At 34.6% G+C, this 25,148-nt stretch overlaps 1 pseudogene across 1 annotated transcript; it reads left to right on the top strand.

Moving 5' to 3' along the window:
• Positions 1-23,754: 23,754 nt before the first annotated feature.
• Positions 23,755-24,426, top strand: LOC311602561 (large ribosomal subunit protein eL15-like; annotated as a pseudogene). Its single transcript has one exon. The product of its transcript is annotated as a large ribosomal subunit protein eL15-like (transcript).
• The last annotated feature ends 722 nt before the right edge of the window (positions 24,427-25,148 follow it).

The following is a 25,148-nucleotide window of genomic DNA, read 5'->3' as shown; positions in this document are numbered from 1 at the left end:
TTTGCCTTCATATGTTACTCAGCCTTTTTCTCTTGCCACTTTCAATAATTTTTCCTTGTTCTGTATATTTTGTGTTGTTATTATTATGTAGCTGGAAGATTTTCTTTTCAGGTCTATTCTATTTGGTGCTCTGTAGGCCTCTTGTATGCTCATATGCATCTTCTTCTTCAAATTGGGGAAATTTTCTATTATTCTATTAAAGATATTTTCTGGTGCTGTGGAGTCTGTTACCTTCTCTTTCTTCAATCCCTATTATTCTCAAGTTTCATCTTTTCATGTTGTCTTTTATTTCTTGAATGTTCTTTGTCAGGATCTTTTCATATTCAATATTTTCCTTGATGGTTGTTTCCAGTTCTGCAATTGTATCTTCAAGTCCCGATATTCGTTCTTCCATTTCTTGCAATATGTTGGATAAGGCCACCTTTGAGATGCTTGCTTTCTTCTCTGATGCCTCTGATCATGTTTTTCTTCTGTGCGTTCCTGTATCATATCTTCCATTTTTATCTTCATGTCTTGAACTGTTTTAATGATTTCCTTCATCCCCTCCCCAAACAGCGAGTTTGTGCTTTATATGCAGGCTGCAGTTTGCATGTGGATTCCATTCTAGAGTTTGAGGAGTACATTTAGCACCTCCGGGATTTTGCTTGTCCCAGGTGGGTAGGCCCCCTGTTGGTCTGCGGCCTTTGGGGCCCCACTCACCTACAGTTCTCAAGGTGCAGCAATCTGTGGCTCCATTTATGTCCCTGGTCTCCTCGGAGTAAATCAGATACAGGGAATATTGGTCGGCGCCATCTTGGAATCCCATCCATCTAGTTACAATTGTTGTGTTGTTCTCTGTTTCATATACAAGTGAAATGAATTTTTATAGCTTAACCTTGTGCTTTTCAAATTCACTGGAATTGTTGACTAGTTCTATTGGTCTTTTATTGGTTTTTTTATTGCTGTTTTTTAAATTAATAGTTCAATTTCTTCTCATAAATATACTCAGATTGACTATTTCTTCCTAAGGTTATTTCAGTTTCCTGATGCACAACCCTGGGGGGAATTACATATTACATTTAAACCACATAAGCTGTTGAGGTAAAAGTGTTCATTTCATATCTGTACTGTCATTTTGATATCTGTAACATTTATATTAATTTGAGTAAGTTTTCCTACAGTAGGATGGTTTTTGGTGGATCAGATATTTTTCCATATTTTCACTTTCATTATTTTATTATTTGCACTTAAAATTTGTGTACAATCTTTCATTGGCTTCAAAGGTTTAATTTTCTCCATTTCTTTTATTAAATCAAACTAAATATAGGTTTAAGTGCACAAAGTAAATATTTTATATTTGCCTCAGTCTAATGTAGCAATTTTATGCAGATAATTTGGAACAAAAGTGGAAAGATAAACCACAAATAAGTTTATTTCTAGAAATTTTGAAAGTGATAAAAGGTCTAATATCCAAAATATATAAAGAACTCAAGAAACTAAACACCACTAAACCAAATAACCCAATTGAGAAATGGGACTTGGAACTAAACAGAGAATTCTCAACAGAGGAATATCAAATGGCTGAGAAACACTTAAAGAAATGCTCAACCTCCTTAATCATCAGGGAAATGCAAATCAAAACAACTCTGAGATTCCATCTTACACCCATCAGAATGGCTAAGATCAAATATTCAAGCGACACCACATGCTGGCGAGGATATGGGGAGAGAGGAACACTCCTTCATTGCTGGTGGGAATGCAAACTAGTACAACCACTTTGGAAATCTATCTGGTGCTATCTCAGAAAAATGGGAATAGGGCTTCTGCAAGACCCAGCTATTCCACTCCTTGGAATATACCCAGAAGACGGTCCAGCACACAACAAGAAAATTTGCTCAACCATGTTCATAGCAGCCTTATTCATAATAGCCAGATCATGGAAACAGCCTAAGTGTCCCTCATTAGAAGAATGGATAAAGAAACTGTGGTACATATACACTATGGAATACTATTCAGCTATTAAAAACAAGGAATTCCCGAAATTCATGGATAAATGGATTGAGCTAGAAATGATCATAATGAGTGAGTTAACCCAGAAGCAGAAAGACTCAAATGGTATATACTCACTTATATCTGAATATTAGCCCAAGGAGCATGTCCCACGAAAGCCTTCACTAACCAGGAAACTGAGACAGAGGGGAGGACATTCTAGTGGGACTCTAGATGAGAGAAGCATGGGAGAATGGCAAAGTAGAAGGATCCAGAGGGTCCTAGAAGCCTACAAGTAGAACATTATGATAGGCAGATTTGGGCCGAGGGGTCCCGCTCAAACTAAGGCACCAGCCAAGGACAATACAGGCGGTAAACCTTAAACCCCTACCCAGATCTAGCCAATGAACAGAACACTCTTCACAGTAGAGTGGAGAGTGGGATATTACTTTCTCACATACTCTGGTGCCTCACCTTGGACCATGTCCCCTGGAGGGGGAGACCTGGTGGCACTCAGAGGAAGGACAGCAGGTTACCAAGAAGAGACTTGATACCCTATGAACATATACAGCTGGAGGTAATCCCCCTCAGGAACAGTCATAGAGGAGGGGAATAAGGGGAAATGGGAGGGAGGGAAGAATGGGAGGATACGAGGGATGGGATAACCATTGAGATGTAACAAGAATTAATTAATAAAGTATATAAAAAAAGAAAGTGATAAAAAGTATGCTTTCAGAAAATAATTCATATTGTATTTGGTTTTTATTATAAAAGATAATTTATTTGTGTGTGTGTGCGTGTGTATGTGTAAGAAAGATGTAGGGGAAGGAGAAAAGGGGAATACCGAGAGAGAGAGAGAGAGAGAGAGAGAGAGAGAGAGAGAGAGAGAGAGAGAGAGAGAGAGAGAAAGAGAGAGAGAGGGAGAATATGATCAAAATTGTGTCTCATTGAGGCCAAAGAGAACTTTCAGTAAACTGTCTTTTCCCCCATGACTTCTAGCAAACAAATTGAGGTGGTCAGGCTATGGGTCAAAGGCATTTTACCTGTGAGATCTCACCCTAGCACAGATTTTTTTTTTTGCTTGTGTTTATCTCTGGCTCAAACAAATTCTATATATTCCGTTCCATATTATGACTTTATTTTTGTGGTCATTGAGCTTGAACCCAGGGCCTTATACAAACAAGACAGCAGTTCTAATTATGAGCTACAGTTTTGTTTCAGTTCAAATGAAGAGTAATGGGAAATATATAGCCATGAAGAAAAAAAGTGTAGTTTTGAGTGAGAGGATTAAAATAGAAAGGTGGATGGATGGAGTGTTAAGGGGGGAAATATAGAAAAAGAAAATAATAATAAGGAACATTGTAGGGCCCATATGGAAACTTATTATTGCAAAAGCTTTCCAGAATCTGTACATATATGAAATAAATACAAATGGAGTAATTAAGTTGGAAGTGAGAAATTGCTCCAAGGAGACATCATTCCCTACCATGTGAAACCTTCAGAGAAGCAGGAATGGGTTAAATTTCTATTAAAGGGACATAATAATAAAATTACTCCTAGTGGCACTCTGTTATTCAAAGATCGGTGCTTACATAAGCCATCCTCAGAAAAGCTTCATCTTCCAGTAGATAGCAACTAATTGAGATTCAAAACTGGATAATGTTCAGATTGAGAATTTGGATTCCTCAGTCCTTAATGGGATCCCTTCATTAACCCCCTTCACCCAGGACTCAATAAGCTATATAGAAGAGTAGGAGAAAACATGTTAGGACCAGGAATGGATGGAGACTCCACAGAAGTAGTATCTTCCAGACACAACAGGAAAGAGGCATATATAAACTCACAGAGACTGGGACAGCATGCACAGAGCCTGTACATGTTCAACCCAGATGTGATCTCAGTGCAAAGAAGGGAAACTAGACATGGGTCCCCATCACAAACCAAGAAGCTTTCTGAAGTTGATACCTGCTTGAAAAGGAAAACTTAATTTTATCCAATAAATGAATTTTAGCTAATAGAGTCTCACTGGGTATATAAACAAGTTTTAAGTTTAGGCCATATGTTCGCAGGAGTGAATGGCGTTAAAAACCAAACACACTGACATCATTGTAGATTTGTTTGTTTCATATTGCCTTTTGGGGCACATTTTTTTGTCTTTTTGTCTTTTACTGTATGTTATGTTTTCCCACTTTTGTTTGGTTTTATATGCTTCAAATTTCTTTTCTTATTTCCGAGAGAGAGAGAGAGAGAGAGAGAGAGAGAGAGAGAGAGAGAGAGAGGGAGAGAGAGAAAGAGAGAGAGAAGGTTGGTGGAGTATGGAGGTGTGGGAAGACGAGAATGATCTGGGGAAACTGTGATCAGAATATAGTTTATCCAAAATATTTTCCAATTAAAATGCAAATATAGTGAAAGAGACTTGTATCTTATTGAGTGTAGTGAGAAATAGCTTCTAGTATGAACATATAATCAAAGATATGTTGAATTTAATATAGATAAACATGATATGAATTCTTTGAAAAAATGTTGAAGAAAGGCATTTCTCACTTTAAAAGTCTGTTATTGAGATCTAATGACCAAATAAAATTCTTTTAGAAAAATTTCAGGTATATTTAAATAAAGTTATCATTACCATTAGGTACCAGAACAATGTCATAATTGGAAGCAGCTGAAGCTACTTTTAAAATCCCAGTTCAATAAGAACATGACATTGAACTATATGACATTGAACAGTTCAATTGAGTCTCTATTCCTTAGTTAATCAACTGTAAGATGGGAATAATTAATTCATAGGTATGATGAAAATTTAAATGTGATAAAATTATGAGAGAACACTGTGGTCACTACAAAATGGATACTACTAAAATTGTTTTATTTCATGTCCTAAATCATCTCAAGTTTGAAAATATGAAATAAAATGAATACACTTAGTAACCACATGATAAAATTAAGATTTTTGTTGAAAATATCAAAATTAAATTAAAATTTGCACAAGAAGAGTTGCTTTATGAATTTCAAAAGCTATGTAAACACTTTAGCAGTAATAATACAAATTGATATTTATGAAAATAACTTGCACTGCATAAATATGCTTACACCAGGTTCCTATCTTTTTTCCCACTGTTTTCTTACATACAAAAAAGAGCAGACATATACAGCATAATACTTGTATCAGTATATCAAAAGCATATATACCAAAAACTCAGTAGAATGAAACTGCATAAAACAAAATTTATACCTGAAACTATTCAGGAAATTTTCTAATACACAAAGCAAAACATAAGAAAAATTTGACAAATATCACTGATTCTTGCTTTTGTCTGATTCCTCTTTTTAATCACCAAGAAGAAAACATGCACATTTCAAGTGTTTTGTGGTTTTGGGGGACCATGGAACCATTTCTGGGATAAAAAAGTATTGTGCCAAATTTCAGGATTGAAACACTGAGGAGATATTTTCAGCAATTCATACATGCCTTTAAGGAGAAAAATAAAAACCAAATATGACTGTGAGAAAACTTGTTGATATACATTTTTATGTGGTAGTAAAAATCATAAATACCTGCAGTCAACAATAACATTCTGCTTCTTGTCCACACTGAATGTTTCATAATGGTAGAAAGGGACTTTGCTTCACTCAGGAATTCAGGATGAAGAAAGTTCTAAAAGTTGTATTGTTAATACTTGGAACCAACCTAAGCCAACAAGAGAAACAAAAGTAGCACAAATAGCAAAAAATGCAGTTGAAGTGACATAAGCTTCAATGAAAAACATTGTAATACATTTAATATTATGTCAAATACAAACTTTTCCTGGACTATGACTCACAATCTCCAACTATTTGTATGCAAAAGTAATTTTTATATTATTTATAGTGTCAATATTTATAATACTACATAATTATACGACCAAGATATCCCCATATTCATAAAAAAAAGCTTTTGTCAAGAATCTTACAATGCTATTTGGGATTCATCAAGTGTTGGTGAGTAACAATGAAGTAAATGTCAATTTAATGCCATACATTTTATTACATTTACAAATAAAAAGTAGTCCTGGCCAAACAAAAAAATTATTCAAAATGAAAGTTCCAACTCACCTACAGGCATTCTAATATATTTATATCGTGGTAACTACAGAATTACTTGTTAACTGTTGCTTTAGGAATCTTATTTTCTAAAGAAGTTATGGTGTGAATATATCAAGGTCTTTGTGCTCTGAATTCCACAACATTAAAATTATTTTTTTACATATTAAACTGCTATTTTCACATTTATTTTATAAGGATTATTTAAGATTGCTCTCACTTTATCCACACTCAGAAAAAGATATAGTAAAGGGACTGAATAAATCAGTTTTATGTTGTAGTCTTCAACTTTTTCACCCATTCATGCTCATAATAAATTTAAATGATATCGATTTTCAGAGAAAGTATTTGCACTTTTTCATATGTTTTAATCATGTTTTCTGATTTTTTCTGAAGTATATGTATCAGTACAGAAAAGATGATGAAGATGAGATGGAGAATTTGCCCAAGTTTTAAAGAATGTATCCAACATTTTTCTAGAGATTACAGAATATTAGATCTGTGATATGATATGCCAAGAGGATACACATATAAAGTGAAACATTATTCAGAAAGAGAGTTATATTCCAATTAAACCTAAAAATATTTAAAGATATTTTAGTTTGGTTTAGTTATTTTGAAGATTAATTCATTATTTGTGGACATAGTTCTGTCATGATGTAATATCAGTAACTATATGCATAAAAGAATTTTTTTTTTACTTCAAGTAAGTAAGAAAACAGCTCAGTCAGTAGAGTGCTTGTTGCATAAGCACTAAGAACTGATTTATGATCCCTAACATCTACTTAAAAAACAAAACAAAACAAAATGTGAGTGTGATGTATTATGCCTATAAGCTCACCATTAGGCACTAGAAACAAGGAACCCTGGGTCTAATCAGTGAAACTCAAGTTCATTAAGAGACTGTATCTCAAGGAAATAACTAGAGAAAGCAATTGAAGAAACCATGCTATGTAGATTTTTCTGCACATACACATGCATGTACATCTACACACACATGCAAATATGTACTAACATTTACGTAAGCATAGAACACACATATATACACACAACAACAAGTTCTCTCAGGAAAAAAATGTGTTAGCTTTTGGTACATTCTGTTTTTATAACATTAAATTTTAATAGACTACTTGTGAACAAAATCAAAGTGGAAAGTAAATGAAGAAAATGAGCAGGATAAATAGAGAAATGACAAAATATTTAAAAAGCACAAAGGTTTATTTATTTATTTATTTATTGGTTTATTTGAGACATTTTTTCTCTGTGTAGCCTAGGGTATTCTGGACTCACTTTGTAGACCAGGCTGGCCTTGAGCTCACAATGATCTGCCTGCCTCTGCCTCCCAAGTGCTGTGATTAAAGGTATGAAATACCACACCTGGCTGACGAAGTTTTAATTTCTTTTTGCTTTCCCTATTGCTATTGTCATTCTACTTGCTTTCTGTGTTTACACAATTGGGAAGATATGGATTAGGAATGCGATTATAAAATAAAAAAAAATTAAATCATTTAAACATGAATGGCATGCTTATTTCCTATTTGCTCATTCTCATTAAGAGATTCATAATAGCTGTAAGATTGCTGTCAAAATACTACACTGGAAAAGAACTAATAAAACATTAAATAATAAAATATGACACTAAATTAAGCATTATGCATATTTTATACACCTGATAAATGCTCAAATAATTGCTTCAAGTTTTTCATCAAGAAACCAAAATTATAATAATTAAATTCCAAATTCTTCAGTCAATCATCAATAGAATTTTTGATATTCTGTTTAATTAGATTTATTTGTGGCTGGCATTCATTAGTCTAATAATCTTTGGTGAATATTTTGCTAGGTATTTGTTGATTAATACACAATACTCATATATTATATGTTAATTTCCATTCCTAAGAAGTTAATAATGAATCTCTAACAATTTATGATATCTCTGATTTACAATGTTATTTATTAATTTCCACTACAAATTAAATAAACGTGGAGTATTGATTTTTTACAGAAGAAACTTTGTGTCATACTGACTAAGATTTTTAACATTTTCATTTCTCTAGGGGTAAATCAATATGATTTTAATAACATAAAATGCACCAGTAAAATAAGATACTTCAGATGACATTTTTTTTTTGTTTTTTTGAGACAGGGTTTCTCTGTGTAGCTTTGGCAGTCCTGGACTAAATTTGTAGACCAGGCTGGCCTCGAACTCACAGCGATATGCCTGCCTCTGCCTCCCGAGTGCTGGGATTAAAGGCGTGCACCACCACGCCCGGCAAGATGACATATTTTTATTTGGCACATTGTCATTATTTTATTTATTAACACGTAACACATTCTATTGTCCTTTACCATTCTGTGAAACAAGGAATTCATAGAGGAACTAGAAAGGACACATTTTTCTTTCATTCAGAAATATACATTTTTCCTTTTTCTGTTTGTTCTTTAAAATGTTTGTTTTGTTTTCATTTTAAATGTATTCATTTAATATCCTGATTGTAGGTCCCTCTATTGCCTATCTCCAGTCCCTTCCTCTCTCATCCTACTCCTCCCTCCTCTAGTCCTGAAAAAGGGGGAGCCATCCTCCTGTATTATCTGACCTAAGCCTATCAAGTCTCATCTGTTCTTACTGTATCCTCTTCCCCTGTAGCCTGGCAAGCCTACACTGCCTGGGGAAGTGATCAACATCTCAGCACTGGAGTACATGTCAGAAGTAGCCCCTACTCCCTCCTTATATTATTGGACCCACAAGGAAACTGTGCTGCCTATCTGGGAAGAGAGTCTAAGTTCTACCCTGCATCGTACATGATTGGTTCATCAGTCTCTGTAGCTCTACCTCATCACCTCCTTGGGCCCAGATTTGTTGGCACCATTGGACTCCTTGTGGAGTTCCTGTCCCTTCCAGGTCCTTCTATCCCCCAAATCTTCCATAAGACTCCCTGTACTCCACCCCAAAGTTTGGCTGTGAGTCTCAGTATCTGCTTCAATCTCACTTTGTGTGGATACTTCCTGAGCTATGGCTGAGCAGTTACCTTTCCTTTAAAAAAAATATATAATACCCATTAACAAATTATATGAGCTAATGAAAGAAGAATTTTTTACTATAAATCTTATCTTTGAATGGGAGATTTCTACATCATTAAATTAAAAACATCATCATGTTGCTGTCATGCACATTAATACTATCTTCTCTATTGACTATGTGCTGAGTAGTAAGCTGCCTACAAATCCTTTGTTTAGAATTTGAAGGAACCACATTATGAATCTTAATAAGTACTAATGATATTTTTCAAAATATTTGACTTAAAACTTATCTAAAAATTATTTCTGCTCATGTTTGCATTTGGGATGCATTTTACTGCTAGTAACTGAAAAATATGGTGAGATTGGGGAAAAGCCTTCACTTTTTGGTTGTTTTATTAGAATATATTTTTACAACTGTGACCAAAGTTTTAAAAGAGCATATGACTGTATGCATGCATGCATGTATGTATGTATACATGTATGTCTGTGTATGTGTGTGCATTGTCTGTATAAGCACTAACTGCATGGTAGAATAGAGGATGAAAAAATATTTTGAATGAAATCATAGAAAAAATTCTAAATATAAAAAAGAGATAAATGACTATAAATATACAAGAAGCTTACAGAATACCAAATGGATTAGACCAGAAAAGAAAATCTTCCTGTTACTTCATAATACAAAAACTAAAGATACAAAACAAAGACACAATATTAAAAGTTGCAAGGGAAATGGGCCAAAAACTTATAAAGGCAGACCTATCAGTATTATAACTGACTTATCAACAGAAATTCTAAAACCTAGGAGCCGCTAAGAGACCACAAATGAGAACATAGACTACTATACTCAGTAAAACTGTCAATCACCATAGATGGAGAAAGGAAGAAATTTCAAGAGAAGACAGAATTTAAGCAGTATCCACAAATTCACTTCAACATAAAGCACTCGAAGGAAAACACCAATGCAAGGTGGTTAACTGCATTCATGAAAACACAGGAAATAAAAAGCTCCATACCAGCAAAAACAACACACGAAAAGCATCATCCTCCATCATGATTAAGTAGTCTTCATCCCATGGATCTTTTAACATATGAAAATCCATCAAAGATATCAACCATATAAACAAATTGAAAACAAAGAAAAAACATTCAGAACTATCTCATTAGATGCTGAAAAAGCATTTGATAAAATCCAACGTCCCTTTGTGCTAAAAGGCTTGGGGAGACCAGAAGTACAAGGTACAAGTCTAACCACAGTAAAGGAAATATACCCCAAGCCTGTACCCAACACCAAAAGAAATGGAGAAAAATTTAAATCAAATCTGCTAAAATCGGGGACAAAACAAAGCTGCCCATTCTCTCCATATCTACTTAATATAGTATGTGGAGAGCTGCGAGGTGCTGCGCCTTAACATGGCGCAGGCTTCCGCCTTCCGCCATCCTGATGGTGAGCGCTCTCGAAGATAAACAAGTCCTTATATGGCAAAAGGCTGTGCAAGGATAACTGGTGATCTGATGATGAGCAGTCCTGCTCTGACGTGGACCTATGAGGAGGTGGCACCTGGCATGACCTAATTGGCCCTTGAGTTGTACTTAAGCTTGGCCCTTCCCTTCTTCGGGGCCATTCCCACTGAGCTTAATCCTGAGTAAAGATCTCAAGAAGAAGTCTGGTTGTTGGTGTCTTATTTCCGCTGGACGGTGCGGCGCCGACAATAGTACTTCAAGTTCAATGTAAAGCCATAAGGCAACTAATGGAAATCAAGGAGATAGAAATTGGAAAGGAAGAAGTCAAATTATAACTTTCACAAATGTCATGATATTAGACATAATGACCCTCAAAATTCTACCAGAAAACTACTAGTTGATAAACACCTTCAGTAAAGTGCCTGGATAGAAAAATTAACTTAAAAAAGGTAGCCCTCCTTTATACAAGTGAAAATGGGATAAGAACAAAAACCCTGTATAACAAACATTTCAAGTCTCTGAAGAAAAAAACTGAAAAGACATCAGAAAATGGAAAAATCTACTATGCTAATGGATCTGTATGACTAACATAGTAATAATGGCCATATTACCAAAAGCAAGCTACAAACTCAATTCAATTCCCATCAGAATTCAAATACAATTTTTACAGACCATGAAAGAACAATAGTAAACTTTATATGAAAAATAAAAAGCACAGTATATCTGAAACAATCCTGTTTAATAAAAGACATTTATTTTTCTAGAGGTATCACCATCCCTGGTTTCAAGCTGTACTACAGAGCAATATTAATAAAAACCACATGGTATTGACATAAATGCAGACAGGTTGTTCAATGGAATTGAATTGAAGACCAAGAAGTATACCAACACACCTATGGATACTGGATTTTTGACAAAGAAACCAAAATGATACAATGGAAACAAGAAACCATGTTCAATAAATGATGCTGGACTAATTGGTTGTTTGCATGTAGTAGAATGCAAATATATCCATATTTATCATCTTGAACAAAACTCAAGTCCAAGTAGATCAAAGACCTCAACATAAAACCAGATACACCAAATCTAATAGTGGAGAAAGTGGAGAATAGCATTAAACTCATTGATATAAGAGACCATTTTCTGAACAGAACACTAATAACCCAGGCCCTAAGATCAACAATAATTAAACAGGACATAATGAAACTGAAAAGGTTCTTGAAGGGAAGTGACACTGAAAGTATGACTAAAAAGCAGCCTACAGGTAGAAAAAGATCTTCAGTAACCCTACATCTGAGAGAAGTCTAAGGTCCAAAATATATAAAGAACAAAAGAAATTAATCACCAACAAATCAAATAACCCAGTTATTAAAAAGGGATAAAGAGCTAAAAAGAGAATTCTTCAAAGACAAATATCGAATGACAAAGAAGCACCTAAAGAAATGTTCAACACCCCTAGTCATCAGGGAAATGCAAATCAAAATGACTTTGAGATTCTATCTTACCCACATCAGAATGGCTAATATCAAAAACTGAAGTGACAACACATGCTAGTGAGGATGTGGAGAATGGGGAGAACTCCTTCATTGCTGGGAGTTCAACCTTGTACAAACACTTTGGAAATCAATTTGGTGCTTTCTCTAAAAATTAGGAATAGGGCTACCTCAAGACCCAGCTATTCCTGTCCTTGGCTTATACCCAAATGATGCTGTGCAACACAACAAAGACATTTGCTCAATTTGTTCATACCAACTTTATTTGTAATACCCAGAATCTGGAATCAAACTAGATGTCCCTCAGTCAAAGAAAGTATAAGGAAACTGTGGTGCATTTACACTATGGAATACTACTCAGCTATTAAAAATGAGGAAATCTTGAAATTTTGCAGGTAAATGGATGGAACTAGAAAGGATTATCCTGAGTGAGATAACCCAGACCCAGGAAGAAACACATGGTATATTCTCACATAAATGGATATTGGCCCAATATGAATGTCTTCTGAGAGTCTTAACTCAATGGGGATCAGGACATATGCTGGGACTTGCTATTTGCCTCCAGGTGAGAGTGAAATGGAAAAAAGGGGGAGATAGAAGGACCCAGAGTATCCAGAAACTGCACAAGAAGATCTTCAAGGCTGGTGGATCTGGACCCAGGGTGGCCTGAACAAACTGTTGTACCATCCATGACAATGTATGCAGTAAAATTAGATGCCCTATTCAGATCTAGCCAATGGACAGTTCATTCTCCATGATTGTGGGGAGAGTGGGAACTCCCTCTGAAATGAACTCTGATGCCCCCTATTTGACCAAATCTCTTTGGTGGGAAGGCCTGGTCACACTCACAAGAAGGGGAAGCAGGCTATCAGGATGGGACCTGAGAGTCTGTTATCAAAGGATAGAGGAGAAGGTTCCTTTCTGCCACATGACTAGAAGAGAAGAATAGGGTGAAAGAAGGAGGGCAGTAGGGAATGAGAAGACTGAAGTGAAGTGATAACAATTGGGATGTAATCTGAATTAAATTATATAAAAATAAAAATAAAAACACAAGAATTTCAGCATCCTTAGTCATCAGAGAAATGCAAATCAAAATCACTCTGATATTTCATCTTACAGTAGTCAGGATGCCTATGATCAAAACTCAAGAGATAGAATGTACTGGCAACAATGTGGAACAAAGAGAACACTCCACCAAACACTTTGGAAATCAATCTGGAGGTTTAGCAGAAACTTAGGAATAGGCTACCTCAAGATCCAACTATACCACTCCTGGGCATATACCCCAAAAACTCTCTAAAATACCACATGGACACTTGCTGAACGATGTTCATAAAAGGTTTATTTGTAATACCCAGAAGGTGGAAATGATCTAGATGTTCCTCAACTGAAGACTGGGTGAATAAAATGTGATATATTTACACAGTGGAATACTATTGAGCTATTTGGGAAAAAAAAGCATCATGTAACTTGCAAGCAAATGGATGGCACTAGAAAATATTATCCAGAATGAGATAACTCAGACCCAGAAAGACACACATGGTATGTGCTCACTTATAAGTCAATATTAGCCGTAAATTACATAATACCTATGATACAATTCACAGACTAAAGAAGCCAAAGAGGGCCTAAGGAAGGATGCTTGAATTTCACTCAGTAGAGGAAATAAAATAGATACTTGAACTAGATGGAGGGTGGGAACTGGGTGAGAGAGGGAATCGGGAGGGTAACTGTGGTAGAGATCAGTTGTAGAGAGATCTTAGGGGTTGAGGACCTGGAAAGAGAACTGAAATCATTGGTGATGGGGCTTCTCTGGGAAAGGGGAGGCTCCTAGGATTCTGTGGGATTTACCATACTTGAGACTCTTAGATACAGGGTTTAAGGAGCCTGAACATGATACCTCCTTAGCTTCATGGTATTTCCAGTAGAGGGAGGGGACACCAGCCCACCCATAAAATCTTCAATCCAAAAATTTTCTTACCTACAAGATGGGTAGAGATAAACTTGGAAAGGCCAACCAATGATTGTCCCAACTTGAGAATCATCTCTTGAGAGAGGGCCACCCATTGAAACTATTAACCATACTCTGCTATGCTTGCAGACAGGGCCCTAGCATAAATGTCTTCTGAGAGGCTTCATCCAGCACCTGATAGAAACAGATTCAGAGACCCTCAATCAAACAGTAGGCCAAACTTTCGGAGTTTTGTGGAATAGTGGGAGGAAGGATTGAGGGCACTAGAGGAGTCATGGACACAACAAAAAGACCTACAGTATAAAATAACCTAGGCTTACTGGGGCACAAAGACATTGTACTACCATCCAGGGAACAAGTTTGGGATAGACCAAGACACTGTATACATATGTAGCAGATGTGTAACTTGGTCAACATATAGATCCTCTAAAAATTGGAGCAGTGGCTATCTCTGGCTCCTTTGCTTGCCTCTGGTTCTCTCTCCCATAGCTGGGCTGCAAATTAAGTATCAGTGGGAAAGAATGCAATTAATCCTTCTGTGACTTAGGTAGGATCTGGGGTTAATTTGTACCAATTGGGGGCCTCTCTTTCTCATAGAAGGATAGGGGGCATGGAAGGTGATATTCATGAGGGTGAGACTAAGAGGAGAGGAGGTATGGGACTGGGATCAGGATGTAAATTAATTAAATTTAATAAAGAAAAAGAAAACAACAACAAACAAACAAAAGACTGTAGGAATTGTCACTCAACCTATATCTCATAAAGAAGTTCAAGGTAAATTATAGTAATGGAATGCATAATGAAGTATGTAGAACTAAATATGTATTATACATTTAATATTTAGTCATTAGTCAATGTAATTCTTTTAATAACATTATGACTACAAGAAATAAACATTTTCAAAAATGAAGGAACTAAATTTACCAGAATTAAAACTTGAGTTAATGGAAGAGATGCTATTGGAATGAAGGTAACAGGGGAAGAGCACCAAAATCTATTGTTAGAAATTGTTTAATTCTGCAGTTAATATATAATAATTGTGTGAGAGATGTTTTGATGCATATACACACCAAAGAATGGCTGGAAGTAGCTATTTAGAGAATGCATCATCTCACCTCTGGTTTTGAGTTTTTTAAAAAATAACAATGCAGCTTTATTGACTGCAATCATCACACTGAACAAATAGATATGTTAAATTAACTTCAACTATCCAACCATAATAATGTATCCTTTGAATAGCATCATTATAACCCTTCACCACCTCAGATACTGATGCCCCATCTGTTAAGCATTCCTGAAATTGTTTGTAAATACTCTACCCAAGCATAGTAGCTGGTATCTTGCCTAGAATAGCATTTGTAATTTTGACACTTTTTGAGACAAGGAACAAAATGCATAATGAGTACACATATTTTACTCTATTTTTCTGTTCAGTACATAAAACTGTTTTTTCCACTGTGTTACTCTGCTCATTTGCTACCTTAGGTGTATCTGATATCATTTTACTAACATTAGAAAGCAAAAAAAAAAAAAAAAATTGTACCGCAATAGTATAGAGAAAATTGAGCAATTTTCTTGTTATGACTAAATGTCCAATGAGAGTATGGCAAGATATTCAGTGGCATGTTGCTTGTGTTACAAAAAGGAAACTTTCAAGTTTTATCTAAAAAATGTGGAAGTTGAAATTGTATTTTGTTACCTTCACAAATTATACTATTTTACATCCTGAAGTTACTGTAGATCATATATCCAAAATGGAAACAGTATTGAATACGTTCAGGATTGCAAATAATAGCAGGTAAATTTCTCCATGCTTCCTAATACACTTGTATTATCAGAAATCAAAAATCACACATCAGTGTTTTCTATATGTAGCATGCTATATAGAAATTTCAGATGTGATAGTTAACCCAAAGCAGTATCCTTTCTTCTTAAAATATTTCATGATTCTCAATTTTATGTATGGTGGCACTGGCAAACAATCTAAAGATGGTTATATTCAAATTTATTCTGATAGCTTCTGAATATTAGTGCACGATTTAAAAGTCATCAGTAGTAATATGTGTTTGAAAGTTTCATATTTCACATAGATAATGTATTACAAGCCATACTGAATGAATGTTCTTGTTCTTCTATTAAGACAGAAAATCCATGTAGATATTGGAAGTGCTTTGAAAGGGATCCTAGATTCTTCTATATTTCTTCTAATGTATGTAAGATAACTTTACCTTTTTTAGGATTTTCTTCATTATATTTTAAATTATCTTACTTAAGCTATTGGACCCCAATACTAGATTCAAATGTAGTCCACTGGATACTAAAAACATGTGTTTCACCCTGTACTACCTTACAGCTACCAATAAAATCTTCCTTAACAAAATGTTAACCCTTTTAGTACAATTACATATGGAACCCAAGGGGATTTTTTTTAAACATGCAGCCCTCTAAGGAGAATTGTTATTGACAGATTCAACCAAAGTATCAGGATGCATTTGCCACATGTTTGAAATTTGAAATTAGCTACAATTTGACAGAAATAAACAAATTTAGGAAAGAAGAGAAACAAGTAAAATCTATTCTAAATTTATCAGACATTAGAAACTAAATAATGCTAGTCATTTTTATGCTACTGAATCTTCAATATATACCTTATATAAGTTCAGCAAAATTATCATATAATTTTATTATTTGCATAAATTTTAGATAGTCATGTAAAAATTCCATGAGACATGCAATAGTATTAACAAAGCAACATGATGCAGAAGATCTATCTATCTGCTAAGACAGACATGTGCTACAGTTTAATACTCAAAATACCAAGGAATTACTAAATTTGGCTGTGGTCAGATTGTGGAATCCGTGTTACTTGATATATCAGGAATTTGATGAGGCACTGTTTGAGGGGATACAGGAGAATCATGAGAACAAAACAACAAAAGAAGAATATATGGGAACATTACAACGAAATAGATATTTTTCCATTCTAAATAATATTTTTAAGAATAAAAGGTTTTGGGGAGGGCTCATGTAGTGAACTATCTCTATCATCCTTTAATTTGTGAAGCTGCTAACTTACACCCTTGTATACTCAGGTAATTAATTTTATTTCTTCTCAAGTCTCTGATGGGATTGAACACCACTTAATTTAGTTTTACAATTAATCTTATTCCTTTATGGGTTTAGTTCTAGATAGATGTTTTAAATTGATAATAACAATATGTGATGGACATTGATTTACATTCAGAATTTTAGATGCACCAAGGTAGGAAAGATGTTTTTTCAAGGCTACCAAATACAAATACCCAAAACACTAAGAACGTATAATAATTTATATAATTCCTGATTTTTTCATAATTCTTCTTGCTGTAGGTAGTTTATTGTATATATATGTAGTAATACAAATGTGTATCTAAAAAATTAAAAAAATTAATAATAAAAAAAGAATAAAAGATGTAAATAGGTGACAGGATTAAAATAGAATGTAGGCTATGTTATTTTGGATTTCACTGTGTTTATGTAATTTTTCTCATAATTAACAAGAAAGTCAAGTATTTCTGATAACATATATATATAAGTCATTATTAGCAAAGAAAAATGTGATTCTACAAAATGCTTTTCAAAACATCTCTTAATTTTGGAAAAATAAAACACAGGAAAAGTTTTGCCTGAAGCATTGGTAAAGCCATATTCTTTCATAATCAAGATTGATTCATTAAATGAATTTTTATTCTCTGCATAAGACTACAATCTCCAAAACACAAATTTGTTATAATTAAATAAAATAAAGGCCATTTATTTGAGTCACATTTATTCATGATCCTGACTATTAAAATTAAGATTTTTAAAAAGCAGGTCTTAACTTCTAACTTAGTTCTGACACCACTCTTTTCATTTAATTCATTCTTTCTTTTTTCTTTATTTCTTTCTTTTTTAAATCTTAAGCCCCATTATTTTTTTATTTATTTTTTAAATTTTTATTAATTTGTTCTTCTTACATCTCAATGGTTATCCATCCCTTGTATCCTCCCATTCTTCCCTCCCTCCCATTTTCCCCTTATTATCCTCCCCTATGACTGTTCCTGAGGGAGATTTCCTCCCCCTGTATATGCTCATAGGGTATCAAGTCTCTTCTTGATATCCTGCTATCCTTCCTTTGAGTGCCACCAGGTCTCCCCCTCCAGGAGACATGGTCAAATATGAGGCACCAGAGTTCATGTGAAAGTCAGATCCCACTCTCTACTCAACTGTGGAGAATGTTCTGTTCATTGGCTAGATCTGGGTAGGGGTTTAAAGTTTTACGGCCAATATTGTCCTTGGCTGGTGCCTTAGTATGAGCGGGACCCTGGGCACAAATCTGCCTATCATAATGTTCTACTTGTAGGTTTCTAGGACCCTCTGGATCCTTCTACTTTGCTATTCTCCCATGCTTCTCTCTTCTAGAGTCCCAATGAGATGTCCTCCCCTCTGTCTCAGTTTCCTGGTAAGTGAAGGCTTTCGTGGGACATGCCCCTTGGGCTACTATGCAGATATAAGTGAGTATATAACATTTGAGTCTTTCTGCTTCTGGGTTAACTCACTCAATATGATCATTTCTAGTTCAATCCATTTGTCCACAAATTTCTGGAATTCCTTGTTTTTAATAGCTGAGTAGTATTCCATAGTGTATATGTACCACAGTTTCTTTATCTATTTTTCTACTGATGGACACTTAGGCTGTTTCCATGTTCTGGCTATTATGAACAAGGCTGTTATGAACATGGTTGAGCAAATTTTCTTATTGTGTGCTGGAGCATCTTCTGGGTATATTCCAAGGAGTGGAATAGCTGGGTCTTGAGGAAGCCCTATTCCCATTTTTCTGAGATAGCACCAGATAGATTTCCAAAATGTCTGTACTAGTTTGCATTCCGACCAGCATTGAGGGAGTGTTCCTCTCTCCCCACATCCTTGCTAGCATGTGGTGTCGCTTGAATATTTGATCTTAGCCATTCTGATGGGTGTAAGATAGAATCTCAGAGTTGTTTTGATTTGCATTTCCCTGATGACTAAGGAGGTTGAGCATTTCTTTAATTGTTTCTCAGCCATTTGATATTCCTCTGTTGAGAATTCTCTGTTTAGTTCCAAGTCCCATTTCTCAATTGGGTTATTTGTTTTGGTGGTGTTTAATTACTTGAGCTCTTTACATATTTTGGATATTAGACCTTTGTCAGATGTATGATTGGTGAAGATCATTTCCCAGTCTGTACGCTGTTGCTTTGTTCTCTTGACAGTGTCTCCTGCCTTACAGAAGCTTCTCAGCCTCATGAGGTTCAATTTATTAATTATGGACATTAAGGCCTGGCTGTTGGTGTTCTCTTCCTCAACATATTAAAGGCTATATACAGCAACCCAATAGCCAACATCAAAGTAAATTGTGAGATACTCAAGAAAATTCCTCTAAAATTGGGAACAAGGCAAGGATGCACACTCTCTCCATATCTCCTCAATATAGTAGTCGAAGTTCTAGCCAGATTAAACAGACAACAAAAGGAGATCAAGGGTATCCAAATGGGAAAGGAGGAAGTCAAATATCCCTATTTGCAGCTGATATGGTAGTGTACATAAGTGACCCTCAAATTTCCACCAGAGAACTCAGAGCTGATAAACACCTTCAGCAAATTGGCTGAATACAAAATTAACTCAAAAAAGTCTGTAGCCTTCCTATACACAAATGACAAGTTTGCAGAGGAAGAAATTAGGAGAACCATACCATTCACATTAGCCACAAGCAATATAAAATATTTAGGAGTTACTCTAAATAAGCAAGTGAAGGACTTGTTTGAAAAAAAATTACAAAGCTCTGAAGAAAGAGATTGAAGATGACATGAGAAGATGGAATTATCTTCCTTGCTCATGGATTGGGAGAATTAACAGTAAAAATGGTCATCCTAACAAAAGCAATCTACAGATTCAGTGCAATCTCTATCAAAATACCTACACAATTTTTAAAAAGACATTGAAAGTTCAATTCTGAACTTCATATGGAAAAACAAAAAACCCAGAATAACTAAAACAATCTTGTACAATAAAAGGTGCTCTGGAGAAATCTCTGTACCTGCTCTCAAACTGTACTATAAAGCAATAGTAATTAAAACAGCATGGTACTGGTACAGCAACAGGCTGGTTGATCAGTGGAATCAATTCAAAACCCAGATATGAATCCATACACATATGGTCACTTGATTTTTGACAAAGAAGCCAAATCCATTCAATAGGAAAAGGATAGCATCTTCAACAAATGGCGCTGGTCTAACTGGATGTCTATGTGTAAAAAATTGCAACTGGACCCATATTTGTCACCTTGTACAAAACTCAAATCCAAGTGGATTAAAGACCTCAACATAAAACCAGAGACACTAAGTCACTTAGAAGAAAAAGTGAGGAAGAACCTGGAACATATTGGCACAGGAGACTTCTTTCTTTCTTTCAAGAATCTGAGAGAAATCAATAAAAATGAGGAAATATATGATAAAGGATCATTGTTCATTGTTTGATTATAAATCCTAAGACTTAGTATTCAACACCAATAATTTACCCTGACTCTAAAATAAATACATCTTCTATAACATATACTGCTGCAATTCCAAATTAATGATATTCAAATAATGGGATTGGATATCACACTAAGAGATTGATCACTTGCTTAGTCTGTGGCAGTCCCTAGTTTGAAGTATAGGCGTTGCCAGATAAATAAACACAAAACTTGGTTTCAGCAGAGCGCATTATGCTAGAGAGTAACAACTGCTACATCCTGTTTAGAAGACAAAAATTATGAAGACAAATATTTAAAATGGAATAAGTCTAATACTAGCGTTTATTAATTACTAGGATGCAATTTATATCTTTTCAGAGATATAAAATAGTAATGTTTTAAATACTTTGTATATTCAAAGTGATGAAACACATACATTTCAGAGATGTAAGTTGGATAGAAATCTTGACTCTGATTCCCTAAAATTTGTTTAAATGCAGCTTTCTGTATTTTTGTAAGTCTACAACTGGTTATTGTTTTTCCACCTTGGAAAGAAAAGAAGCATCATTTAATAGATGCTAGAGTTTATGTTTTCTTTTTCTATTATTTTAAATAGTCTATTTAATTTTTTGCTTTCAACTATATTGAAAGAGGCATCCAATTATCATAATCCTCATAAGACCAGTATGAACATTTCACAAACTCCAGTTAAGATCTTTTTCTGCCACAATGAAATCTTAGGTTTTCTTTTTGCTCTGGAAAGCCTTTTTACTCATTTCTTTTTACCATATTCAGGGTCTCATTAACAGACAATACTGTGACATTTTTAATTAAAATTTCTCTGTAAAGGCAAAAAATATGAAAAGAAACTAGCCCCTTTATTATTTTACTTGAAAGTTGAAGTGTTTTGGAAGGGCAAAATAAGAAACATTATTTCTGGAGTAAGCTGATAATTTTGTGCTTTAATTTACTCTCTTACTGAATGTTTTCTCATAATACATTTATAGAGTAAAGAGTATAAAGTATAATTTAAACAAATGGCTATATATGCATATGTACCCCAAATACATTATATATATATATATATATATATATATATATATATATATATATATATATAGTGTGTGTGTGTGTGTGTGTGTGTGAAGCTAACAACCAAAGTTTTTTCCTCCATAAAAATTAAAATATAGTGGTTCGCTGTCTTTAGAATTAATTTTGTTTTAGCATTTTCAGGTTTCTGAATGAACTTCCTAGGTACTAAAGTCATGTTGATTTTGAGAGACTTTCTCCTCAGAAATTTAATATTGTAACCAATGATTTTGAACATGGCTCTAACCAAATAATGGTGAAGACTTCATGAGAAATACATTTCTAGAACTACATGAGTACAAACTGAAGAGAACATGTACTAAACAAACAAACAAACAACAACAATACTCTTCACAATAAGCCTTATATATTCATTTGATTATAGAACATTATTTGAGATTAAATTTTTACAAAAATATCATATTGGAAACTCTTATTAAAATTACTAGGTTCATTATCAAAGATAATCTTAATTAATTGTGTTTATTTTAGAATAATATACTTTTTGAGAGACACTAATATGAAAGCATTTTATTTGTAAATTAAACTGAAGTCATTTTCTGCAGTTTATATGATAATGCATAAAATGTTAATTGGTTAGAAACAGAAATTATAAACCTCAGTAATACTTAAAGTACCAAAATATTTCAAGAATATTATATCTCTCTATTATATCTTTTTAATGTAGGTAACTGTTACCTTCCTCATTGCATATTCAAGATTCAGTTAAGAGAAAAAGTTTTTGAAAAATATCACTCAATTATTTTAAATATACACATATTTTAAATTAACAACTGTCATATAAAATTGGCTAGGCTTTCATATAGGGTTTTCAAATAAAATACTTCTGCACATATGGTCTACTATGTATTCTCTATGTACTGGCCAATAGTACATCTTCCTTAAATGCATTTTATTTAGGTGATGTCTCTTATCTTCATTACTGATTCAAGATTCATCAGAAGTTCTGCATTTTGAGAAAAATCTCTGCATGTTACTTTGATTCTTGTATTATATAACATTATATGTTAGACAATGATATTCATCTTATGACTCATGTAACCTGAGAACTTAGCAGATACTCTGCATTTAATTGTTCTTATTAACACATTTTAGCAATTTAACAAACATTTAGAACAAATCAATATACTATGAATAGAAGTCCAAGTTATTTAAATTTCCTTAGTTTTTACTTAGTAGCATTTTTTACATTCTGGAATTCCATTCAAGAAAACACATTACATTCAGCAATCATTTCTATTTAAGCACCTCTTGATTGTGGCAGGTTTACAGAACTCTTATTTTTTATAAACTTGAGGGTTCTGAAGGCTTTTCATCAAAAGCTTTGTTAAATGTCGGTCACTTCATTTTGTTTTATTTCTTTCACAATAAACCATGACATATTTGTTATTGAGGAAAAAGCCACACAGATATAGTATCATTTCATCATGTCACAGGGAACATGCCATCAATATACTTTACAACTATGAGATTTTTAAAAAGTATGTGGTGGTAGGGATTGATCCTATACCCTTAACTGTTCTAGTCAATTTGCCCTGTTGCTAAGCGACATTCCTATTGTTGATGTTGCTTTGAATGCACGGCCTAAGTAATATCTATCACATTTCTCAGCTGAAAATACACTTCTTCCTCACTAAAGGAAGCCAGGATGTGTAGCTCACATGGATGTATACTATGCAATAGTTGTACATTGTTCATTTAAAATTATTGTTTTGGAAATTTGTAACTCTCTTAAGTTCACTATTTCATTTAGTAATGTTTTCCTTTACTATAGATACACAGAGATATATTTAAAGTTTACATACAATGCAAAATATTTTGCTTAAAGTCCTTTAGAGTTGGAAAATTAGAGCAATTAAACTGGTTCCTGAATATTGATGCACACCCATCAGTGTTTGTGTGCTTTTGGGCTTGTGCATCTATGTGTGTGTGTGTGTATGTTGATTGCTTTTTTCTTTCTGGTCTATCAAAAATCTTTATACTAATCTTAGGTGTGTTATTCACTAGTTGTATAATCATTCATTTCTCTAGTGAGATTTTGTGTCTTGTGTTTGATGATGGCATTGCAAATCATGGTCTAGACATTCATCATTAAGTGTTACTGAATCTCTCTGGCAGCGGCCATCAGGTGAGCCAAGATGGGTGTGTACAAATATATCCAGGAGCTCTAGAGGAAGAAGCAGTCCGATCTGATGCGCTTCTTTCTGAGGGTCCGCTGCTGGCAGTACTGACAGCTCTCCGTGCTGCACAGGGCTCCCCGCCCCACTCGGCCCAATAAGGCACGAAGGCTGGGATACAAGGCAAAGCAAGGTTATGTCATTTACAGGATTCGTGTCCGCCGTGGTGGCTGCAAACGCCCAGTTCCTAAGGGTGCAATTTACGGCAAGCCTGTCCACCATGGTGTTAAACAGCTAAAATTTGAGCGAAGCCTTCAGTCTGTCGCTGAGGAGAGAGTTGGACGCCATTGTGGGGCTCTGAGAGTCCTGAATTCTTATTGGGTTGGTGAAGATTCCACACATAAATTTTTTGAGGTTATCCTCATTGATCCATTCCATAAAGCTATCAGAAGAAATCCTGACACCCAGTGGATCTCCAAGCCAGTCCACAAACACAGAGAGATGCGTGGGCTGACATCTGCTGGCCGAAAGAGCAGAGGCCTTGGAAAGGGCCACAAGTTCCACTACACCATTGGTGGCTCTCGCCGTGCAGCCTGGAGAAGACGCAATACTCTCCAGCTCCACCGTTACCGCTAATACACGTAATGTTTGTAAAATTCATGCCCAATAAACAATTTAGGACAGTCAAAAAAACGTGTTACTGAATCATCATTTTATTTACATAATGTCAACTGACAGATAACTATATATCTTTATATTAGCATTGCCGTATGCACATGTGAATAGTTATTTTTATATATATCCAACCATAACTATATTAATGTAACTATGAATCATACTGGTTTTTAAAAATCGATTGTATGGGGCTGGAAAGACTGTTTAGAGATTGAGAGTACTGACTGCTTTTCCCAAAGTCCTGAGTTCGTTTCCCACCAACCACCTGGTGTCTCACAACCATCTATGATCTGATGCCGTCTTCCGGCCTGGTACAACACTGTTTACATAATAATAAGTAAATAAATCTAAAAAATCTACTGAAAGGATTATTACTGATTTCTTCCTTTACTTATCTAGAATGTCTCACTCAAGATGTGAGGAAACTGATTTTAATATATCAGCATGATATACACTTGGAGCAGCAGTGTTAGTCACCTAATATTTATGTCCTGCTTCTTTTACTTCCTTCCTTCAGTTAGGCCCCACATCCCAAAGCTTTGACAACCTTTTCCCCAATGCAAATAGGTAGAGCTAAGTGTTCAAATACATAACTTATAAAAATATTTGATATTCTAACAAGAAATATATTTTGAGAGGATGTCTGCAATTATTCTTTTTTATTTAAAATTTTTACAGGGGAAGAAATTCCATGAACCAAACTGCATGGAGATTGATGGTGCCATTTGTTTTATTCTGAG

The sequence above is a fragment of the Acomys minous genome, assembly GCF_964271855.1.
Source record: "Acomys minous genome assembly, chromosome: 7".
Classification (NCBI taxonomy): domain Eukaryota; kingdom Metazoa; phylum Chordata; class Mammalia; order Rodentia; family Muridae; genus Acomys; species Acomys minous.
Note: the sequence above shows the minus strand (reverse complement) of the source record. Positions and strands in the feature narration are given on the sequence as shown.